At 40.7% G+C, this 23,602-nt stretch overlaps 1 protein-coding gene across 2 annotated transcripts in view; it reads left to right on the top strand.

Moving 5' to 3' along the window:
• SORCS3 (sortilin related VPS10 domain containing receptor 3) overlaps positions 1-23,602 on the top strand; it is a 518,681-nt gene that overhangs the window by 317,969 nt on the left and 177,110 nt on the right. The gene's annotated exons all lie outside the window — the stretch shown is intronic.

Genomic DNA, 23,602 nt, shown 5'->3' with positions numbered 1-23,602 from the left:
TGCACCAGAAAGTCTGGTAGCATCAGCCAGACAACAGGAGGTTGTGAGGTGTTGTGATACAGAGGTTAAAGCATGGGCTTTTAGCTCGCACAATCCAGTCTCAAAACAGAAAAGGGAAAGTCGTGAGCGGCTTTATGGATTTTATTATTACGATTGCTTTGGAGAGCAGAACTACAGAGATAGAAAACGTGGGCAGTTCTAGCACATAGAATGTTTCTCAGTAAATACGGCACTGGAAAACCACAGTCCTCCTGGATTTCAATTGCTGGACTAGGAAGGATCCTTCTGCCCCACTCTATGCCTCCTTAAATATGTTCACTCTTTTGTTGAGCGTCATTACGCAACTGTTTCCTACAGGAAGTCACAAGGTCCTTGATTAGCAGGAGCTGCACTGAGACCATTTTTTAATAGTCCCTGAAATGCCCAATAAAAACTTCATTAGCCAACGCACGATGAACCAACCCCCAGGAACTGGCCTCTTGCCTGAAGTGTTCACAGGCTGATGCAACTGACAGAACACAGGCCTCTCTCTGGACTTGGTTTCTATGTGATGCAGTGTTACAGGTGCATATATACTGTGCAGAATAAAGAATATTTTGGTTGAAAGTGACAAAAATCTTATCTCAAGCTGGCATATGCAGAGGGGATTTATGGATTAAGGTAATTGTGAATTCCAATGAAGACATGGCTTTGGGGCATGGTTGACTGAACAAGTTGACACCCTGCCAAGCAGTGCTCTCCTTTCCTGCATCTTACAGCTCCTGTTTCTCCTGACATTGTCCTTGGCCTCAGGAAACTTTCCCCTCAGAGTGGCAAGGTGACTGCTAGAAAACTCCTGGCCTCTGTCAGTCTCTCCATAGCCCCTGGGTAAAAGGGCTCCATTATCAGGAAATCTTGAAATTGGCCCCGATGGCTTCTGATTGTGCCCCTTTCCCAGCCCTAAACCAAGCACTGAGGCCTCTGCACTCGGACAACATGCTGACCTGCATACCAGGGTGAGAGCAGGAGACAGTGAATCTCCTGAACTAAGTGGGGAGGAGTGGTCTCAGCGAAGTTCATGGTTACTAGAAGATGTAGAAATGAACGCAGAACAGGAAAGCAACCAACATCAGAAAAAGATGTTTTATGTTGTGTTAAATTGAGACATGATTTCACATTTTTCTCAACTGAATTTTAGGATTATTGCAAGGGAGGCTGTGTTTGCCTTTTTATTTTTTTTTTCTCCTAACTTTTGAAACAGAATGTACAGTAACGATTCAATACAGACTCAACACGATTGCATTGAATTACTCCCCCAGTGGACTCAAAGAAGCCATAATTGCTCATTCATATTCTCCCTTGAGTAAGTATAGTGACATACTCTGAAGTCAGTGTTTCTCTCTCTTAAGCTCATGTTCGTTGTGGCACTGAGGAAATATTAAAAATCTTCCACATTCTCTACCAAACTCCAACCTGATATCTATATCTATATCTATATATATATATATCTATCTATATATATCTATATATATATCTATATCTATCTACCTATCTATCTATCTATATATATATATATATATACATATATATATATATATATATATATATAGAGAGAGAGAGAGAGAGAGAGAGAGAGAGAGAGAGAGAGATAATGTTTTCTCTTTCTTAGTCCTCTCAATGACCCAACCATACTTCCTGTCACTTAACCTGGGACACCGCCCTCTTCCTTGTCACCCAGATTGAATCATGTCTTGCTGTCCAGTCGCTATCTCCACCTCTTTTCCAGTCCCATTGTTGCCACCTCGGTGTTTGTCTTTATTTTACATTTGGGGTCTCTTCCTTTTAAGCCTCCTAAGTACTGATACCAAGTTAAAAAGTTTATATAGAATGGCACAGGTGATCATTCTTCAGAGTCATCTCTACTCTTTCCTCATTTGCAAGATGATAAAAATGAAGAGAGGTAGAGATAACTGCTAATGTCATGAGGTCCGTTTGTGGAATTCTATGCAATGTAGTATGCCATTCCCACCCAGCGCAACCACCTGTCCTCCTTTGCTCATACTTCAAATTAGCATTTGAAGCTTCCAGTCTAGACCCCACCTACCATTTCCACTTCTCGTCTTTGTGTGCTTCATGTTCTAGACACATTTGGGTTGTTTTCCGTTCCATAAACATTTGTTGCTTTGCCTCTTTCCTTCCCTCCTTTTTCCTCTTCCATCCACATACTAATGGACTTCCCTGACCAGATGCCACTTATCCATGAAGCTTCCTTCAGTTGTCCAACAAAGAGTGATCACACTCCTTCTGAGGCTTGGAATTATTTTATTTCATCTGATATTGAGTGCTGTTTATCACATGTATGTGATACACCATATTTTATGTTAAACACTTACTCTACCTTGCTTGATGATGCACACTTCCTCTCTGTACATAAAAACCATGTTGCAGCAGATCTGTCTTATCATTTTGCTGCTCTTCTAGCACCAAGAATAATACCCTGTACACAGAAGACCATTAGTAGGCATTTGCTGATTGGGTTAATCAATGGAAAAACAGGAATGCAGTTATTGCTGAATTAAAGATGTACTTGATGCAGGGACCTATTTTTTTCAGACTGACATGGCAGATGATGTTTCTGTTCCATTATTAGAAGAGAACTGATTATCATACAAATGCATCCTTTTTTTTCCCTCTTCTCTGAATTTTGCAGGAGCACCAACTACTTACATTTGACTTTTCGAGGCTTTAGAGTGCTTATGCTTTATGACTTCACTTATTCAAGTGACTTGCCAGAGCCCAGCTTTGCCCTCTATGGGAAATCCAGTGTCTTTCCTCCAAGCCCTTGTTGCCATGGTTTCCTTGCTGCATCAGGGAGCTTCCACTTGGTTTAGGCATCCAAGGTGCTGCCCATACTTGTCACTGGAGAGCCAGGACCTTGGATTTGTTCTTTATGAAGAGAGAGTCTTTTAAGGCAAGGGCTTCATAAATATGGGCCATCTAAGATAGTTTCTTTCAAACAAAGTTGTGAAATTTTCAATGGCTCCCCCTTGCAGTCAAGATAAACTGCAAGCTTGTGAGTGCATAATTCAGCCTTTCCACATTTTGTGTCATAGATACATTGCTGTCTGATTCTCTGTGGAAACCCTAAGCCACAGGTTTATTTCAGATGCACATTAGGGACTGGCAGACTGAATGAATAAGAAAGGTTTTGGACTGCCGTAAATTGGCATGTACATGCCCTGTCTAAAGATGTTCAAACTCCAATTTAAAAATACATAAACTTTAAAAAAAAATGGATAAACCAAAGCAACTCCCCTTTAAAAACACAGAGACAAATAACAAAAGCTAGATTAACACCACAAGGTTGAGACCCCTGTATATACATGCATAAGGTGTCTGATTTACCTGACCTTCACCATGGCCCTCATCCTCCTATGCTGTCCTGTCACTGTATCATTATTTATAGAAGTCAGTTTTCCCTTCTTGAAGGGCTACCAGCTCAAAAATTCCCCAGTTAGAAAGGATATTTCTTTCTTGTCTCAGCTTTCATGACACTAATCATCTGTGTCTAACAATGTAGTAATTATTGCACCATCACCACCCACCCTTAGGAGGTCATACACCGCTAATGTGCAGAGCATGTACCTTACACATCCACCTGCCCAGAGTGCACTGGACAAAGCCTTGTCATTGCTAGCTTCTCAGGTACCATTCTTTGGTGCTTGATCTATGAGCATATATGTATACTGAAATGGAATTAACCAATCAATCGAATAAACATCTATTCTGTGCTGTTTTACAGAGTTCAAGCACTGTTTTACCCTCCTGAACTCTGACATATTCCCATTTTAACAATGAATAATTCTAATAACTAGTAATTATAATAATGTCCCCTGACATGGGATAATTTTCTCTTGACATATCTATAAACATGCACTGGATAATATAAAATGCATCTTTGTGGTTTTGCCCTTACAAGTATTAGGAAGCATCAAGCTTTTGTTTGACTGGTTTTTTTCCTGGTCTTCCTGGTCTGCTTTAGAGATTACAGAGGAGAAAGTTAGGACAGACATTTTACAGTTTTGTAAGATACTAATTCTAGCCCTGTGTTTCTAAGCTACTAGATTCAGCAAGCAAGCTAACGCACACACACACACACACACACACACACACACACACACACACACACAATTTGTTCCCAAAAAGACCTAGGAGAAACTTAAAATGTATATTGCTAAGTGAAAGAAATGAATTTGAGAAGGCTACATATAATGTGCTAGAGGTCCAGTGCACGAAATTTGTGCACTGGTAGGGTCCCTAGTAGCTGCCAGCTGCTGGTTGCTGCCTGGGCCAGGGCCTCCCTCCCTTCCCCTGGCTGGCCCCACTCCCTGGTCGAACTCCCAGACAACTTTTGGTGAGGGGAAAATTTGCATATTATGCTTTTATTATATAGGATGATTCCAACTATCTAACTATATGCCATTCTGGAAAAGGCAAAGCTCGAGACAGTAAAGTCATCAGTGGTTGCCAGGGGGTGGGAGGAGCAAAGAGGATTTTTAGGACAGTGAAAATGTTCTGTATGATATCACAATGGTGAATGCATGTCATTATACATGTGTTAAAATCCATAGAGTGTACACAAAGAGTAAACCTTAATGTAAACTATGGACTTTAGTTAAGAATGTATCAATATTGGCTCATCAAGTAGAACAGATGTACCACAGTAATGCAATATGCTAATGATGCTGGGGAGGTGAGAGATATGTGGGAACTCTCCACCTGTACTTTCCACTCATTTTTCTGTAAACCTAAAACTGCTAAAAATGAAAGTCTATTAATTTTTTTAAATCTTAATTTAAATAGTTAATATAGTAAAATATAGCCCAGTTGTCAAGAGATGACCTCTAAGAATTTTTTAAAAAAATATATTTTTATTGATTTTGGAGAGAAAGGGAGAGGGAGCTAAAATCATCAACGATGAGAAACACTGATAGGCTGTCTCCTGCATGCTCCACACAAGGGATAGAGCCCGCAACCCAGGCATATGCCCTGACCAGGAATCCAATCATGATCTCCTATTCATAGGTTGACGCTCAACCATTTGGACATACTGGAAGGTTGGAAAAAGGTCATGACAAGTGTCACTATGGTGAAATGGATTGAAAGTAGACTTGGGAAGCCAGAAATGACAGTTACTTCCTCTGAACACTTTTTCCAAACATTGTGCTCTTAAAACAATAATATCCAAGGTGCCACAATGATCATTAAGTCTGCTATAAAAAGACTTAAAGAGACAGGATAAAAATGTTTGGAATGTTTGCTGGGAGGTAGTCCAAGAGTGACCTGGTTTTTCATATGCTTCCTCTTCTACCCACCAATGGCACAGATGAAGGTGCCCTCTCTCCTCACCCCCAGGCTATTCCCACACACTCTCCTGTCTGGTGAAGCACTGTTTTGGATTTCTCACCAGTCTCAACTCAACAGAATCAAAGTGAAACCAAATCTGGTAGATAAATGGGTCTATTTGTTTTTTATTTCTGTTACTGGTTTCATGTTTTTTTATTACTACGAGTAAACCAGGGCTGGAAATAGAAATGCATATGCAGATTTATTGCTGAATCTCTCCATTCCTGTCTGCTGGCTGCTGTGTGGGAAATTGCTTGGCCCATGACTGTGGCTGCCTCTCAGCTCCCAGCCAGAAGAAAGCAAGCAGAGTTCCCCATGCTGGTTGGAGAGAAGGGAGTGCTGGTGGTGGGGCCACCTTTCTGAGTTAAGCAAACAGCTTCTGGTCTTCTGCTTTTTGGCACTGATGGATCGAGTCATTGTTTTTGGCACTGTAGCCTTTTGTGTGTGTGCCTGGGGCTGTGGGCAGAAGGCTGTTTGCGTCAGAGGCTGTGTACTGTGCCATCTTGGCAATTCTGTATTTTCAGCATTTTGTCAATGCAAGGAGTAAGAGAAACTGTAATTGAGGCTGCCTTCCTATAAATCATGCCACAGAGAGTGAGCACATCCAAATGATGTGCCCAATAGGAACTTTTGTCCTTTGCCTGGGGACAGTTGTGGGAGCGGGGAGGGTTGGAAAATCAGTCTGAAGCATCTCTGTAGTTGTGGAGCACTGCAGTGAAGAAGAAATGGAAAATACATTTTTAAGTTTCTGCAAAATTATGAACTCTGGAAAGGGACAGAATCGGGGAAGACAAATAGCAGGAAATTATTCAACTAAGATGTCCAGTTGGAATTGGGAGTCCAGCTCACAGGCAGAGTAGTTCCAGCATGCCCTTCCCCAGCAGGCACGGAGCTGGGGAGGCCCCATGGCAAGGGGGACCGGCCTCCCCTTTCCCAGCCTAGTTATTTCATCTTGGTAATCAGACTCGGTCGTGTCGTGGAAAAACTGTTGGAGTAAAACGTTCTTTGTGCAGGAACGGGCAAGTCAAAATGGAAAACAAAATGGCAGAAGGGGACATCTATCTCTATGCATGGTTCACACTCGGTAGGTGGTATGCAGTAACACAAAGCTAAACTCTGGTGTGAGGACATTGGGTAGCCCCTGTGTAATTTTATGGGCGACATTTCTGGGTTTTCCCCAAAGGGTTGTGCATTCTTTTCTTGCATCCAGTGATGGAGCTGAGAAGGCATTGAACTGTTGTCTTTCATTGTCCTTTGCATATGAAATGCCAACATGGGAGGGTTATGGGCCCACTTTACAGTCAGACAAAGATGGAAGCCCATCTTAGGGTGATTGGCTTCAGAGGGGACTCCATCCTTATGGGACCCTCCCAGCCCTGAAATGCAAAGCTTGCCTGAAACAGGAATGGAATAGGGACAGGAGCAATGGGGGAGAGATTAGTCTTTGCTTGACCCTCTCCTCTGCTATTCTTTGCCTGAAGGAATATGACTTCTGCATTGTCTGCGCAGAGGAGCTTCAACAACCCCAGTTCCCACTCCTTTTTCTTCAAAACAGCCACTGGAATGGAGTTTCTACTCCAGGCATTTATCTAGAGATCATCAAGGAGTGTGCCCGAGCTGCCTACTTAAGAATTAAAGGGTGGCTTTTTCTGAACGTGAACGTTCAGACAGAATGGGTAAGGAAATAGGGCATATGTGGCTGGTAACGACCATGCTTTGCTATTGTAGGGTTGGGGACCTCTCCTTTGGGAGTGCAATGATTTTATAGTTTTTACATTGTCTTTGTTTATGTCCCTCTTGGATTTCTGAAGTAAATTCTTTTTGAAAATGCTGACCTATAACTGCTGTCCTGAGGGGGCTAAGGAAAGAATTGTGTCTTACGTTTCAGTTTCATCTCTGCCAGTGCTGGGGCCAGAGAGAAAGGTAAAAATAAACTCAGAGGGAAAGTATCCTGCCCTCAACAGGGGTTTTGCTCAAGAGAGCTATCCGCCCCCCTCTCCCTCTTGGCCTTGCTCAAACCTTGGAGGACTGTGTGTTTTGTTTGTGCAAGCGATTCCGTTGGGTGAGGGCTTTTAGTTTTGTTAGCATTGCTCCCTAAGAGATGCTCTTGGTTACACTTGAAAAGCAACAAGCACATGTACAGACAGGTTCAGTGGGGAATGAATGAGTATGGGATGCCATCTGATCTGATCCCTGTGCGCTGTCCTCTGAGCCAGGAGACATTTATGTGGCACTTAGCATTATGATGGCTATTGGCCTGCCCAGGTAGATTTCTCATAAGCCTTTTCCCAAGGAGATTCTAGCAGCAATTGAATCATCAGCTGAGCTACCTGAGCTGAAAGCTCCTCAAAGCCTGCTTCGGAGACCAGGAAAATCATCCTTCCTCGGGTCTTTCTTTAGAGAAATTGGAGTTGCTACAGATAAGGATTTTTGGATCTCATGCTCGTGTTCTTTCTGTGCAGACTTGGGCATTGCTTGACACTCTTTGACTTCAGAACCTGTTTGAAAATTTAAAAATAATCACCTGTTTACTTGTTAGTTCCCCCCATTAGATTTCAAGCTCCTCCAGGGAGTTTTGTTTTTGCCTTAGCCTTACATGTAGCAGAGTACACAATGGATAAAGTATAAATATGTTATGGGTTTCTATTACTTCATTATAACTTTCTTCTCTGTCTTTCTATCTCTGTCTGTGTGTCTCACATACAGTTGAGACACACTCTCTCTCTCACACACAAGCATACATTTAAAGAAGAGTAAGTTAATTCACGCCACCAACTCATGAAATCTTCACACACTCATTCCTTTCCAGATTTGAATTGCAGTAGATGACACCCCCAAATCTTAGAGGGGTCTTTCTCTCAAATCCAATTCCAATACAGCAGCAAATCTTGTCACTTCTACCTTCAAAATATATCCTGAATATCATCAGTTCTCTCATCTTCTTCCTCTACTCAGTGGACTGAGTCCAACATCTCAGAGTTCTGTATGAGCCCTCATGCACTGATAGCCATTCCAGTACCAAATCTTACTGGTGTTGCCTCCAAAATGTTTGGCAAATCCCTCCACCATCCCAACTCCATCACTTGCCTGCCAGATCAAGCTACCACCCCCTTCCCTGGACCTCCTCAATGGTCTCTTCTCTATTCTCTCTGCTTTTCCCTTTGGGTGCCCCATGTCCTGCTCTCCATAGAGCAGATTTAAGACTTAAATGGGCCTGTGACCACCTTCTCAAACCCCTCTGTCCATGTCCATCATGCAGAGAAGGAAGCCCAAGGTCTCATCTGGGGCAGACCTGCCTTTTACATGATGTCATCATTGATGCCTCATCTCCGGATGCTCCTCCCTCTGGCCCACTGCTCCAGCGACTCTGGTCTGGAGTAGCGTGCTCCTCTAATGCGCCACCCAGGCTACCACTCCTGCTCTTTGCTGTTCTCCTCTCCCATCCCAGGTGACTCTCTTTTGGATGTTCACCTCACCCGACCTTTGATTTCATTCATGTTTCTGCTCAAATGTTAACTATTCAAAGAGGCCTTCTTTGTCTGCCTTCATAAAAAAGGACCACTAGTCATGTTCTATCACCTTATTCTGCGTTGATCTCTTTTAAGTTATCTCTGTATGATATTATACAGTCAACCTCATTATTGGCAGGTTCCCTATTTGAGAATTTACCTACTTGCTAAGATATATTTGCCAGCACTCAAAATATGTGTGTGGTCATCTATGGACGTGGAAGAGTGGCAAAAAATTTGAGTTGGCAAATTTCTCAACATGTTCTCAGCTGAGGTTTAATAAAGTGACTGCCTGCTTTCTTGTTTTAGTTCTCATACTGTAAGAAATTGTCCTTTTCATGTTCTATTTTATGGAGGTTTTTTTTTTGGTGGATTCACTGTTAAAAATGGCCCCCAAGTATAGGGCCATGGGGCTGTCTGGAGTCCTAAGGGCCAGAGGCTGTGACATGCCTGAGGTAGTAAATGCATGCGTTAGCTAAGCTGCTTTCAGACATAAGTTATAGTGCTACTAGCCAGGAGGCCAATATTAATGAATTAACGATATATATTAAATAAGGTGTCTTTAAAAATAAACACACTTAAAACAAGGTTGTGTATTGATTCTTTGATGAAAATACAGGTGTTCGCAAAAATAGGTTTACAGTTGTGAGTACTTGAAACAGTTTATTCTTGTATTGTTTATTTATTAATTATTGTATTATTTCCCACTAGAGGCCTGGTGCATGATATTCGTGCACTGAAGGGGAACAGAGGGTCCCTCAGCCACGCCTGTGCCCTCTTGCAGTTTGGGACCCCTCAGGGGACATCCCCTGAGGAGTCCTTAGCGCTGCTGCAGAGGCGGGAGAGGCTCCCACCACCGCTGCTGTGCTGGCCAGCCATGAGCCAGGCTTCTGGCTGAGCCAGGAGGCAGCTCCTGCATTGAGCATCTCCCCCCTGGTGGTCAGTATGCATCATAGTGACCAGTTGTTCTGCTGTTTGGTCAATTTGCATATTAGCCTTTTATTATATAGGATATGAACAACTGTAAGCCTACTTTTGTCTACCCTGTATCATGACCCCAGTCCCACAGGAACCTAACCTTGTATTTCCACTAGGAAAAAGGTTTTGTATTTGCTACATCATGTTTGCTCTGACTCTGAAGACCATTACTACTATGAATAATGAGAATCAACTGTAAATAAATGCAAGAACACATATTTGTTTTTTTATTTATGAATATATAAATATCTATTTGTTTATTGCTCATTTTCCCCACTACCATGTACACTCCATGAAGTCAGGAATCTGCAAATGGTGTTTTCTGGCATCTTGTTCTCAGCTGTATCCTTAGCACCTAGAACCATGCCTGGGTCATGGAAGGTGCTCACTAAATTACTGATTGAGCACAAGGATAAAACACATTAGTGAAATATAGTAAAGAATGACTCAAGAAAAGAAATCTGACAAAATAATTATTTCACTCTGCTAGATCTTTTAATTTTATTAGACATCATGCTATTCCTAATCTCACCATAGCTCTTAAGGGCGGGTACTTAGAAACCCACCCCTATCCCCACCCCTTGTATTGGCCTGCCCAAGTTCACACTACAGCCTGGCTCAGAAGTTCCATGTTTCCATTTTGTGAATCTTGGCTGTGTGGTCTTTGGGTACATGGGCATGGAATCAGACAGCCTTGTTGGCATCTGACCTACATAATTACTACTTGGTGTTTTCGGTCAAGTGACTTAGTCCTTTCCAGATCTTGTTTTCCATTGCATAGAATGCAGATAATGGAATGATAATGGATTTCTCTACAGGATAATTGTAGGGACTAAATGAGAGAATGCAAACTGTTTAACTTAGTTCCCGACACTTAGTAAGTACTTGTTAGACATCTTCTCTTTATGCACTTTGAGCTTCTTTTGTTGGAAAAGGGATGTGAAACAAAGCCAGGAGGCACTCAGGATAAAACTCCTGTCAGGCCCCTTTAACTGGTATTAGAGATCAGTGCATAAGAGTGGGGTGGGCACTTTCTGTGAAGGACTGGGTAGTAAATACATTAGGTTTTACCAGTCATATGTTCTCTGTTACAACAACTCAGCTTTGAATGAGTATGGCTATATTCCAGTCAACCTTTCTTTGCAAAAATAGATAGATAAAAAAGTGGATCATAAATTTTCAACCTCCACTTTAGACCAATCAGTATTCAATCCTGTCTACACATTAGAATAACCTGGGGAGTTTTAAAAATACCTATGCCCAGGTAGTCTATTCTGAAAGATTCTGATTTAATATTTCTGAGATGGGGCCCAGGCATCAGTATTATTGAAAACTCCCAGACAGTTTTAATGAAGAGATTAGATCCACTGATTTATATTGGTAAAGCCATGAACAGAAGACCCTCAAAGCAGTTGCTGCCTTCTAACCTCCACCCCAGGTCCCTGCTCACCCTGTTTTAGAACCCAAGGATCAGCCCCATTTGAGAGCTTTAGGCAGGGCTGTCCAGACTCCAGTATGTCTCTTTTGCTTAATGCACAGACCATAACACTTTGTATCTAGAGGGAAGTCTAATTATCTGTGTAATAAATGCATTGTACTTTCAGGGAACACAGTCCAGCTGTTACTGTGCATTTTAGCTGAAGCTATGCTTTTTGCTATTTAATTGAGCTCCAGCAATGGAAGTTGGTCAGGATGTTTTTAAATGGAAACAGTCTGCCCATTTCCTTTGTCAAGGCCATGGCTAGATGAAGCTAGGAGTGGGTTCACATGAGTTAAGACGTGTCGGACATAGGTCAAATCGCTTTTCTCTAATGGGCCCTAGAACAAGCTTGTGGTTCTCCTATCTCTAATGAACTCCAAATACTCAGCTGGACATTGTCTACCTGTGATGGAAGGGAGGTTGACTAAAGGCAGGGGAGTGAGCTTAGTCATAAATATCTAGCTTCCCTAAAAATTGTCTAGAACAGATTTCTCAATATGTGGTCCCTTAGCATTTATATTTACATTAGAATAATCTGCTAACTTGTTAAAATGCAGATTTCTGGGCTCAACTCTTGACCTCCTGAATCAGAATTTTGGGGGAGTCCTTGGAATGTACATTTTAAACAGGTATCACAATAACTTTGAAATTTGAGAGCCATTCTTTTGGAGAAAGCTATTCATCATATTTATATAAGAAGAGTGAGATAAACCCTTACTCAAAACAGCCCAGTTAGGTCATTGATAGAGCTAGGACTTGAGTCTAAGTCTATGTATCAGCTAGCTAATGCTGTGTAACCAACTCTTCCTAAACATAGAGGCTTAAAATAGTAAACATTCATTATTGATTATAACTGTGGGTTAGTTGGATGATATTTCTGGTCTTATCTAGATTTATTTATGGGTCTGTGGTCAGTTGTGGTTGAGTGGGCAGCTATGCTGATGATCTTGGCTGGGCTTTCTCTTATGTTTAGAGCTCAGCTGACTGTATCCTGATCAGAGATGGCCTCCACTGGGGTACCTGGATTCTTTTCTATGTGCTTTTTCATCCTCCATCAGGTTAACACCAGTTTGTTTACTTGGGGGTGACAGCAATTTCAAAGGATTGGAAGTGCCTAAGGTTTCTTAGGAGCTACACTCAGAGCCAAAACATTTATTTTCACTGTGTTCTGATGCCAAAACAAGGAAGAAAGACAACCTCAATTCAAGATGTGAGGAAATAAATTCTTGCTTTTGAAGGAAGGAGATGTCCCTTTACAAAGGCAGTAGATACAGGGAAGCTAAATGAATCTGCCAAAACCTACCACACAGAGTCATGGGCCTTTCTCACAACATTTCAGAGCCTTTAAAAAAAGTTTATTTGCCAGATTTTCCAATGTTAGGGAGCATCGATGGTGACTATTCCCTTGGGTTCTATTCTTAGGATTATCGCTCTTGAATGAAGAATCCAAAATCATAAGGGGCCTAAGAACTCATTGGTTTAAATCTTGACTGACACTTCAATTTCCTGACAGGATCACCTTGATCAAATGCTCATCCATCTAACTCCCTGGAGAACTTGCTGCCATGCAAGGCAGCTTGTTCCCGCCTCAGGGGGTTCTTTTCATTAGAATAGTATTTCTTCTATCAAGCCCGCATTTGCTCCATCTATATTTGATCTTTGGGGCCTACCTCTACCCTTTGATGTAGCCCAGAGGAAAGCCTCATTGTCCTTACCCATGTTTTTCCAAATTTTAAAACAGTTATAAACCTGTTTGTTCATTTGCCAGTTTCTTATGTGCCAAAAATCCAAAGTTTCTACAACTTTTCATGTAGGTCATAGGTTGGGGTCCCTCACAATTCAGGCCATTGTCTTGAAAACCTTTATTTTCAATGGAACTAGGTGCGTTAGAATGAGCTCTGATTTTGGAATCAGATGTTCTGGAATTGACTTTGTGATCTTGAGCAAGCGCATAAAGCCCATGGGGCCTCCGCGTTTTCCTCCAGGAAGTGTGGACAGAAATAACCATCCTGCAGTGCTTATTTTGTGTTAATTAAACCAGACAACATATACACAAATTCATGTCCAGGAAAATGCTTCATAATTAGTTTTCCCCCCATTTTTTTCCTTATCTCACTGAAAGAATTGCCTGTAATGCACACACTATTTTTTCTTTAATATTTTGAGTTTGAATGAACTCTTAGATTTCCTGGCTATATGTTAATGCTACAATGATAAGTATATTTCAAAGTCCACCTGGAGATATGTTTCAAATGGTGTTTCATACACTGGGGATAGTAAAGCCTTCATTTCTTTGAAATTAAAACCAGGTGTTATTAATATTTTTTATACTGAGAAATAGTAACTTAAATTAAATAAATGACCTAAAAGTGAGAGATTTAAGGTCTCTCCTGTTTTAGATTCAGGCCTTTGGAAAAGGAAAACAGATCTGAACTTGGAAAAGAGTTGAAGGCAAATTGGACACAGTGAAAAGTCCAGGATAATAGTAGGCAATGAAGTGAATATTAATAATACAATGTGATGTTAAACCAAATCATTAAGGTGAGAGAAAACTCAGGTGAAGGGGGGGGGGGGAGGGGAATGTGGATCAGAATAAATAAAGTCAGCTCACGGAGGAATACCAACATTTATGTTTAAAGGGTATTGCTTAATATGAGATGTTTCTGAATAGTAATGTATAAAATTGAATAGAATCTGATTGCTATGGAAAATGGTCAAGAGAATAGGACTATGGAGACAAAAGAATGGATTTTGGTAAATACTATGTAAATTGTAAGATTATTTTATGTGACTGTTAGCTCAGAAAATGATCTTCAATATAAAAGAGGATAAAATGAATTGTGAAAATGATTTCTAAATACAAGTGCTAGATAAATACAAGGTGCAGTGTTATTCATGTATAGCATACTAAAATGAGCCATTATTTCTGTGAAGTTATTTTAACTTGTTTTTCTTTTAAAATCAAGCAGTTAACAAAAAAAGAGCCCTGTGCAGTAAAAAAGAGCATTGAGGTGGAAGTCTGGATCCGGGGTTTGAATTCCTGCTCCACTACTAACTAACTGGCTGTGTGACATTAGGCAAGTCACTTGGGTTCTCTGAGCCTTAGATTCCCCATGTATGGAAGAATGGTCCTGATGATCTCTAAGGCCACTGCCAGCTATAAAAGTGTATTATTCTCTATTTCTATTTTGCCAGGGAACCCAGTGGCAGTTTCTTTGAGGGGGAATCAATATTTCAGATGTGATTCCTCTTATCTAGGAGCCTCTAATCTATTTAAAGAGGTTACCTGAAGTTTTTTTTTTTAGTCTTTTTTTTTATTGATTTCAGAGAGGAAGGGAGAGGAGAGGGAAAGAGAGATAGAAACATCAATGATGAGAGAGAATGATTGATTGGCTTCCTCCAATGCAACCCCCCCCCCCCCCCCCCACACACACACACACACTGGGGATCGAGCCCACAACCTGAGCATGTCCCCTGACTGGGAATCGAACTGTGACCTCCTGGTTCATAGGTCGATGCTCAACCACTGAGCCATGCCGGTTGGGCTGAAGTTTTGAAGCATAAGTGTATGAATGAATTGATCAATATTTGGATGAGTTAAATAAAAACAATTCAAAAGCTTATAAGAGAAACCCATTGTTAGAACCTGGTTGGGCACTGGATGCTAAATATGAGACAAGAGATACTATTTATAGGATACTCTTTCCTTCTTACCAACTTCTTATGGTAATGAGTTTTATGAATTTGCTTTTAAGCATAGTTCTTTAGTCTTTGTGTTGTAATCTTGCTTCTTTTGTCCAAGTGTGGCAAAGGATGGCTTCAGAAAGGAGATGATTTGAACTAATATTAAAAGTAGAGTAGAATTAGACAAATTTGAGAAGAGAAGGGGGCCTTCAGTTGGAAGGAATAGAATTCTGAAAATTTGAAGAGCAATATTTATGTATTAATTCAGCAGATTTTTATTGAGCAACTATTCTCCTGTAGCTGGTACTGTTAAGCACCTGGGACTATTAAAGTTGTGATCCCCACTACCTAGAATTAAAGACAGACATAGATCATATCATTACATAAGCATATAATTTCATACTTTGATGAATGTTCTGTAATAAGAGAATGGAGAGCCATGGGAGCAGATAATAGGTGGACCTGTTCCTATCTGGGGCAGGAGGGGACCAAGGATAGTTTCCCTTAGGAAGTGTTATTTCTGCTGATACCTGACATATGAGTAGGAGTTCAGTACATGAATAGAAAGAGGGAGAAGTACAGAGACAAAGAGGGGGTTTTAGGTAAAGGGGACAGAATGTGCAACAACCCTTAGAAAGGATAAAGTTCATGGCATGTTTGAGAAGGTCAGTGTGAAATGAGGATGGTGTCACCCCGTTGGCAGAGTGTAGGCATCGGTATCATTATGAGCCTTTTGCTACATGCACAATTGGAGGAAAGCACTCTGTACTGTGGGGTGGGCATTGGGGAACATGGGGACAAGCATCATCTGTGCTTTGTTCTCAAATGGGCCTTTAGAGTCACCAGCACCTCTAGTAGGGAGTAGAATACTGGCTTGGGAGACAGGAGGCTTTGGCTCTCTAAATATACTTGTAGCCCCTGAAACTGAGGGTATACTCAGGCAAAATAAGGCTTACTATGTTAGCTGACAGGATCTAATGCAACCACTTTCTTGCAAGTCTGGCATCACCAAAACCACATTTCCCTTGACCTTGTTCCTTATAACTACTAGTAAGAAGACTTAACTGAAAACCCTGCTCATAGGGTGTCTCCCAATATCAAGTCCAGGATTCCAATTGTCATAGGCATCAAGAAATGAACACAACTCCACTTGTAATCACCCTGTACAAAACACACTTGAGAGAGTTAAATGTGTAATCCCATTATTAATACCCCAGTTCCTAATTATGTGTCAGACATTCTGGCTGTCACTTGTCCCTCTTCTTCAAACGGGCTCAAAAACACACCCTTAGGACAGTGGTGAATAAAAAGTATGATAGATATGTAGTGTCTTTAAAGAGGGTCCAATTCACTTGAAAATTTATCTTTTATTCTAAGCACAGATATAGTGAAGTCTACAAAATATCCATGGGATTTTATAGGGAGAATTAGAGAATTAAAAATATTTGCCCTTATGTCAGTCTGCTTACCATCAAACCCCCAGATTCCTTTGGCTGTTGGAGATGTTTTGATGAAAAATTTTAAGAAGCCCTGAGTCTCAAACAATGTTTGAAACTGTTTATAGGATATCTTGTGCCTTTTTAACCAACTTCTTAGTCATGAGTCTTATAAATTTACTTTTAAAAATAGTCCTTACCTGGCCAGCTTGGCTTAGTGGTGAGTGTCTACCTATGAGCCAGGAGGTTTCAGGTCAATTCCCCGTCAGAGCACATGCCCACGTTGTGGGCTGGATCTCCACTGTGGGGCAAGCAGGAGGCAGCCAATCAATGATTCTCTGTCATCATTGATGTTTCTGTCTCTCTCCCTCTCCCTTCCTCCCTGAAATAAAAATAAAAAAGTAGTTCTTGTTTCTTTGGTGTTGTAATCCAGCCTCTTAGGTTTCAAGGGAGGGAGTTTATAAATTTAATAAACAACTATGTCTCCCTACACTCATCTGCTGTTACAGCCTTCACTCTCCCAGTCCATCTTTAAGTCCTTAGTTTATCCTCACACCCACATTCATGTGGAGTTGTTTCCTTCTCTTCCTCTTTTTTTAAAAAATATATTTTTAGAGATTTCATAGAGGAAGGAAGAGGGAGAGAGAGATAGAAACACCAATGTTGAGAGAGAATCATCGTTCGACTGCCTCCTGCACACCCCCAACTGGAGACTGAACCTGCAACCAGAGCATGTGCCCTGATCATAATCGAACCGTGACCTCTTGGTTCATAGGTCAACATTCAACCACTGAACATGCTGGCTGGGTACCTCCTCTTCCTCTTGAATCCTTTGGATCCTTCTCCATCTCTGCTCATTCTCCTTTCAGATGTGGTGATCAGACCAATGTTCACTGAACCAGGGCCAAGTAAATTGTACTTTTGTAGGAGAATGAGATAATGTTTCTGTCTTATTTCCAACATCTTCCCTAATGACCAGAATTTTCCTCTTTTGTTATCTGCAGTGTGTTGGGGGAACTTATCCTTCAGGCCAACTTCTACTCATTCATTATGACTCAGCTCATGGCCCAGCACCCAACCCAGCAGAACTGACCACTCCTTCAGTATATTTAAAATTTTAACCAAAATTTAAAAATACGTAGACTTCCCATACAAAATCGGAATTTTCAGATTCCTTTGGAAAAGTATAGAGCCTGATCACACTGGCTCTCATGTTCAGAAGAGCTCTTTGGATTCCCTGTTTCTTCCTAGCATTGTGGTGAAATGTCTTGTGCAGAGAATTAACTCACATGTGTTTTTCCTAGATCTGAAAGGAAAGTGAAACATTTGTTGAACTCTATCAAAAGCAGGAAAACAAAGATAGCTAAGTGTTTCAATATAGATGGGGAAAATCTTCTTGGGTAATCAAATACATTTCCTTAATGTTTTAAATGCCATCAAAATGAACTGGTTACAAATATGGTAGTATTTTTCTTACAAGTCTTTCATATATTCACACTGGGTTTGAGCTCAATCATCTGAGTTTTTTTATCTCCATTAGAATGTAAGACTCCAGAGACTTTTTGTCTGTTTGGCTCCCTGATGTACCCTAAACCCATAGAACTGTTCTTACTTCTTAATAGACATTTGATCAATATTTGTTGAATGAAGAGATGAATGATATAAGCCATCTGGGAGAGTTCAAACCTCTATGGCTAGACATCTTCCAAAAGGGAAGAAAAATGGTGACTTCTACAAAAGAATGGCATGACTAGGTGAATATATATATTTTTAAATAAACATTTTTTATGGTTTAGATGTCTTATATCTTCCAAGGGCAAAGGAAAATGGTTGCTGAGGACAGAAGTTCTTATGTACCCAGAGCTTAGAGGGACATTGGGTGCTGTTATCCCCACCAGCTATCAAGAGAGAGATTTCTGCCCTGACGGGTTTGGCTCAGTGGATAGAGCGTCGGCCTGCGGACTGAAGGGTTCCAGGTTCAATTCCGGTCAAGGGCATGTACCTTGGTTGTGGGCACATCCCCAGTAGGGGGTGTGCAGGAGGCAGCTGATCGATGTTTCTGACTCTCTATCCCTCTCCCTTCCTCTCTGTAAAAAATCAATAAAATATATATATATAAAAAGAGAGAGAGAGAGAGAGATATTTCTTGGAGAATGTCTGAGGAAGGACTAGAGGCACATGTTGTGATGGACTCTTTGCTGCTGTGTGACCCTGGTTTCTCTCCAACTACCACAAATGCTGCCCCAGCCCAAGGGATTCTCCCTGAAGCCCTACAGAGCCCAGCCAAGCCCTCCCACCTGCTCTGTAGCCCTACAGAGTCCAGCCATGCCCTCCCACCTGCCCTGTGGCTACCAAGAAAATAGCTGGAGAGCCCTTTTTATTTTGAGCAGAAATTAGCCTAATTTTATTTGAAAGACAAAATTCTCATGACCACAGTTCAGCATAATGCTACCTAAACTCCATAGCTTTTGAGAAAAAAATTAGGACAGTTATGCATTAAGTTTGAATTTGCCTAGAGGGGAAGCTTTTATATAAAAGAGTTTCTAACCATCCTTCCCTCCACATGGGAGATCTACTGGCTCTAGGGAATCTAGCTGGAGCACCAAAAAGTGCTATAAAAATGTATATTTTGTTGCTTTTCCTGAGTATGTCTGGTTGCCACCATATGGTTATTTATTCTTAAAAATATATCCTTAGGGATTGCAGTGAAAATGCATAGGACAGGGAAATACTGGCAGATGAGAGTTTGGATTTTAACCACAGATTCAACAACCTGGCCCTAAACCAGACTTCTGGGCTGACCACTAAATGATAAGGTGTAGAGACAACGAAACAACAGAAATGTGGCAAGATTTGCCACGATTCCTCCTGGTGGTTGGTGTGAGATGCCAGTACCAGTTTCCTATGGCTGCTGTAGCAATATGCCACCAACTGGGTGACCTTGAACAACAGAAATTTATTGTCCCACAGTTCAGGGGGCTGGAAGTCCAAAATCAATGTGTTGGCAAGATCATGCTCCCCCTTAATCCTATTGGGGAATTCTTTTCTTGTTCCTTTTGGTGACTTTTCAGCAGTCTTTGACATCCCTTGGTTTTTAGACACATCGCTACAATCCTCTATCTTTGCATGGTCTTCTCTCTGTGTGCCTTCACACTGTCTTGCCTCTGTGCCTGTCTGTCTCCGTGTCCAAAATTTTTTCCTTATGAGGGTATCAGTTGTTTTGGATTAGGGCTCACCCTGACCTCATTTTAACCTGATTTTCAAATAAGGTCACATTCTGAGATACTGGGGGTCAGGGATTCAACATATCTTTTTCAAGGGGACACGATTCAACCTACAACCTCCCAATGCAATCATATTATTTTTCTCACTTAAGCTTTTCAGATACAATTTGTTCTTCCTGTGGAATATTATTACATTGATTAAATTGCCTCTTTAGTTCTTCAGCTATCAGATGCTTTTCCCTGGCAGGCTGATGTAATTAGGGAACTAATAACTGAATCAATAAGGAAAAGAGCGTGTTCTTTCATATTTTCCAGCTGTTCCGATGATTCATTTAGGGCTCTGTGCATGTTGCTACTGAAGGCGTACTTGTTAAGAGATATGAGACCGTGACATATAGTGGAAGGGAGGAAGGAGAGGATCTGGTTAGCTTTGTGGTAAAAGATCAAGATTGATGTCCGTGAAGGAAGGGGCGTCATAAGGTGGGGTATGAAGGACAACTTGGTCTTGTGTATGTAACTTTGCATAAGCAAGGACTGTTTTTAAAGATATTTATTGTTGGAAAATACACTTTATTTGAATGTTGCATGCAGCACATTGGGTTGAAGCCATGCAGGACTATATAAATACGTGAGCCAATACCCTGCCTATCCAAGGACAGATTCACCACTATTCATGATAATCTCTGTGAGATACCATTTTATGGAAAATCCCATATTGCCTTGTCTAATTCCAATCCCCTCAAGAAAAAATTAAAATTTTACCTCTTGAGTCTTTAAAAGGTGATTTTAGAGATAAATATAATGTGTACATTAGAAAGTTATTATTATAAATGTATAAGTTTAAAAACTCAGGTTTTGTAATATTTTTATATTTTATAAAATTAAAAAATAAATTATAAAATTACATAATTATATAATTTATCCTAAAATAAATTATATATTATGAACATTTTCATATCATTAAATACTCTTCTAAAACTTATTATGTAATGGTTGCCTATGTGCTTTATTTCTATTTGAATGGTAGAGCTATAATTTTTCAATTATTAAAGTAATACATATTCACAATAATTTTAAAAATCTAGATAACCAAAAGAAGAAATGACCAATTGCCCCCAAGCTCACAATTACAGAGATAACTGGTATTAATATTATGGTGTTTATTGCATGGCAGTATAGTTGTCTGAATTTATGTCTTCCACTCTTTTGGGCATTTTAAACCTTGGTAAGCCCAGCACTTAGTTTGGTGCTTAAAGCATAGCAGGTGCTTGATATACTTTTACTGAATGAATGAATAGATGAATGAATGAATGAAGAAATGGATGAACACATGCACAAATGGAGAGGTTGCAAAGATCCAGCTCCTGATAGAATAAAATTTGTCTCAGACTCAGCAACTTACTAGATTGAGAGACCAAGCAGCTAACCCAAGGCCCTTAATGAATAGGAGCCTGCTCTTTCTGCTCATCTGAATCCGCCTCTAGGCAGAGAATTCAATTTAATTTTTCTCCCATCAGTCAAACTGAAGAGCTGAAAAAGCAAAACCAGAGACAGGGGAGGCAGGAGGTGGAACAGGCTTGGATGAGGAGATCAGCAGCTGATCTCTTGTTCTTTCTCTGTCAGGAAGAGCCCAAGATGAGAGGAGTGCTAGCAGGATCTGGGGCAGGGGGCATCCTGCCACTACCAGAATCCTCTTGATGGAGGGACTGACTATTTTCCTGGAAAATTGAGACTCCCACATGGTCAGTGCGACTCTCATGGTTTACCCGTGGCCTGTATATGTACTTCTTAGTGGGATGCTCTGGTCCTAACCAACCTGTTCTTCCTGCTAAACCACCCCAATGTAAATACACATACAGATAGATATAGACACATCCACAAATAGATGGATAGACAGTTGAATAGAAAGAGAGATAGATTAACAGACTGGCAGACAGACAACCTCTGTCTCCTTTTGGCCAGTAACACTCATCTCTAACCTCCTTCCTCTGAAAACCTTCCCCACAAGCCAAGCTCAATACCTTAGGCATATTGACACCCTTGTTCTCATTGTCTCTTCTACCCAGTACAATCTCTATTCACCTTTTCTCCTTTCTACACCACTTATCTCCAAAGGCCTTGCACAGGAAATATTTCTTTTGGAAGCCTCATTGTTCCATTTCTACCTCTGTTAATCTTGCCCATTTCTCAACTTCTAGATCTTTAGCCTTAGCCCCATTTCCCTCCTTTATGTGATGTACCTGTATGTATGCTTTGATTGTCAGCAGTTACCCTTTTTGATGCTTAAAGAACTGGATGTGGTTCTGTGTGCTCTGTCATATAATGGTGTAGAGCTTGTCTTGTTGTATTCATTGAGCTGGTAAATAAAGAAAGGGACTCGGAATGATGGGGATGAGTGCTGCTGACATTTCCCATCTGCTGAGTTGGGCACCTATAGTAGTTAGGGCTTACTCGTGGGGTGAGGGCCCAGTTTGAATAAATACAATGAGAGTTGAGAGTTGGTGTAGAGTTGATGTGGTATAGTATAAACTTTCCATCAGCTAAATCAGTATAGATGTCCTAGTTTTTCATATCATTGCTGTAGTCACTTTGTAGACCAAGTGTATTTTAGTCTATAAATGGGAATGCAAATATATCTCCTTAACTACCTTTTTGGATAATTTAAGTATCAAAAGATAGTATGGCCTGACCAGCATGACTCAGTGGTTGAGCATCTCCTTTGAACCCGGACGTCAAGGTTCGATCCCTGGTCAAGGCACATGCCCGGGTTGCAGGCTTGATCCCCAGGAGGGGAAGTTCAGGAGCCGCCAGTCAATGATTCTCTCTCATCATTGTTGTTTATATCTCTCATTCCCTCTCCCTCTCTGAAATCAATAAAAATATATTTTAAAAAAGACAGTAAGTATAACAATTTTACTCTCTCACTCATATACATCTGTCATTTACTGGACAGAAAGAGACTTTGTATGTAGTTCATAATGCCAATATTCAATAAATATTTGCTGAATTAAATTGAAACAGGCCAAATTTTTTTCAAGTCCCATCAAGTTTTTTTGAAACAACCAGAAATTCGTGCAAAAAATGATTTCTATATGGGCTATATGATAATGGCCTCAGAACTGAACAGACAGCCCAGTTACCTGGGTGTGTTGTACTTGGCAGCACATCCCCGTGGGTGAGGAGCTACGGGGGATGCAATCACAAGAATGTTCTTCGCCTAACACCATTTCTGTAAACTTGAGGGCCACTTACTTTGGCCTTTTTCAATTTCTCTACCTAAAAAATTTGTGGGGGAAGTATAAGCATGGTGAAATTTTCATTATAATCTATATACCATGTTTCCTTGGAAGGAGACATGCTCTAGGCATCAGAAAACTTAAATCCTAGTTCCTTTGACCAAAACTTAACTTCTCCAAGATTGAGTTTGCTTAACTGTGAAAGAGATTTGTGTGTTCACCTGTTAGGTACCGGGCATTGTATAAGGTGAATAAGGCATGACCCCTGCACCTCTTTGACTCACAGTCTAGTAGGAGGAGAGGCACGCCAACCACAAATGGCTTAGTGTGAACAGCTTCCTAGAGGCAGATAGCAAAAATAGCAGTGACTGTGGAGTGAGTGGTTAACCCTGCCTGGGTTGATCAAAAATTGCTTGAGAGCAGGAGTTTAAGTTAGTAATAACTGTCCTTCCTTTCTTTCAGTGTCTTTTAAAGGCTCAAATGTATGTGACAGAGCAATGTTGTTGAACTATCATTATTATTACTATTATTACTACTCCTATTATTGCTATTATTATTATTATTAGCAGATCAGATAATTCAGGCATTCAATAGAAAATAAACCCCACTCTATAAGTTTCTTAGAGGGATGTTGGCCTTTCCCTTACACATTCATTATAAAGGGGTCAGA

This window comes from Myotis yumanensis, unplaced genomic scaffold (genome assembly GCF_028538775.1).
Source record: "Myotis yumanensis isolate MYYU_CA2020_CCGP unplaced genomic scaffold, mMyoYum1.0.hap1 SCAF_13, whole genome shotgun sequence".
Classification (NCBI taxonomy): domain Eukaryota; kingdom Metazoa; phylum Chordata; class Mammalia; order Chiroptera; family Vespertilionidae; genus Myotis; species Myotis yumanensis.
The sequence above is the reverse complement of the archived record's forward strand: the minus strand, read 5'-3'. Positions and strand labels throughout refer to the sequence as shown.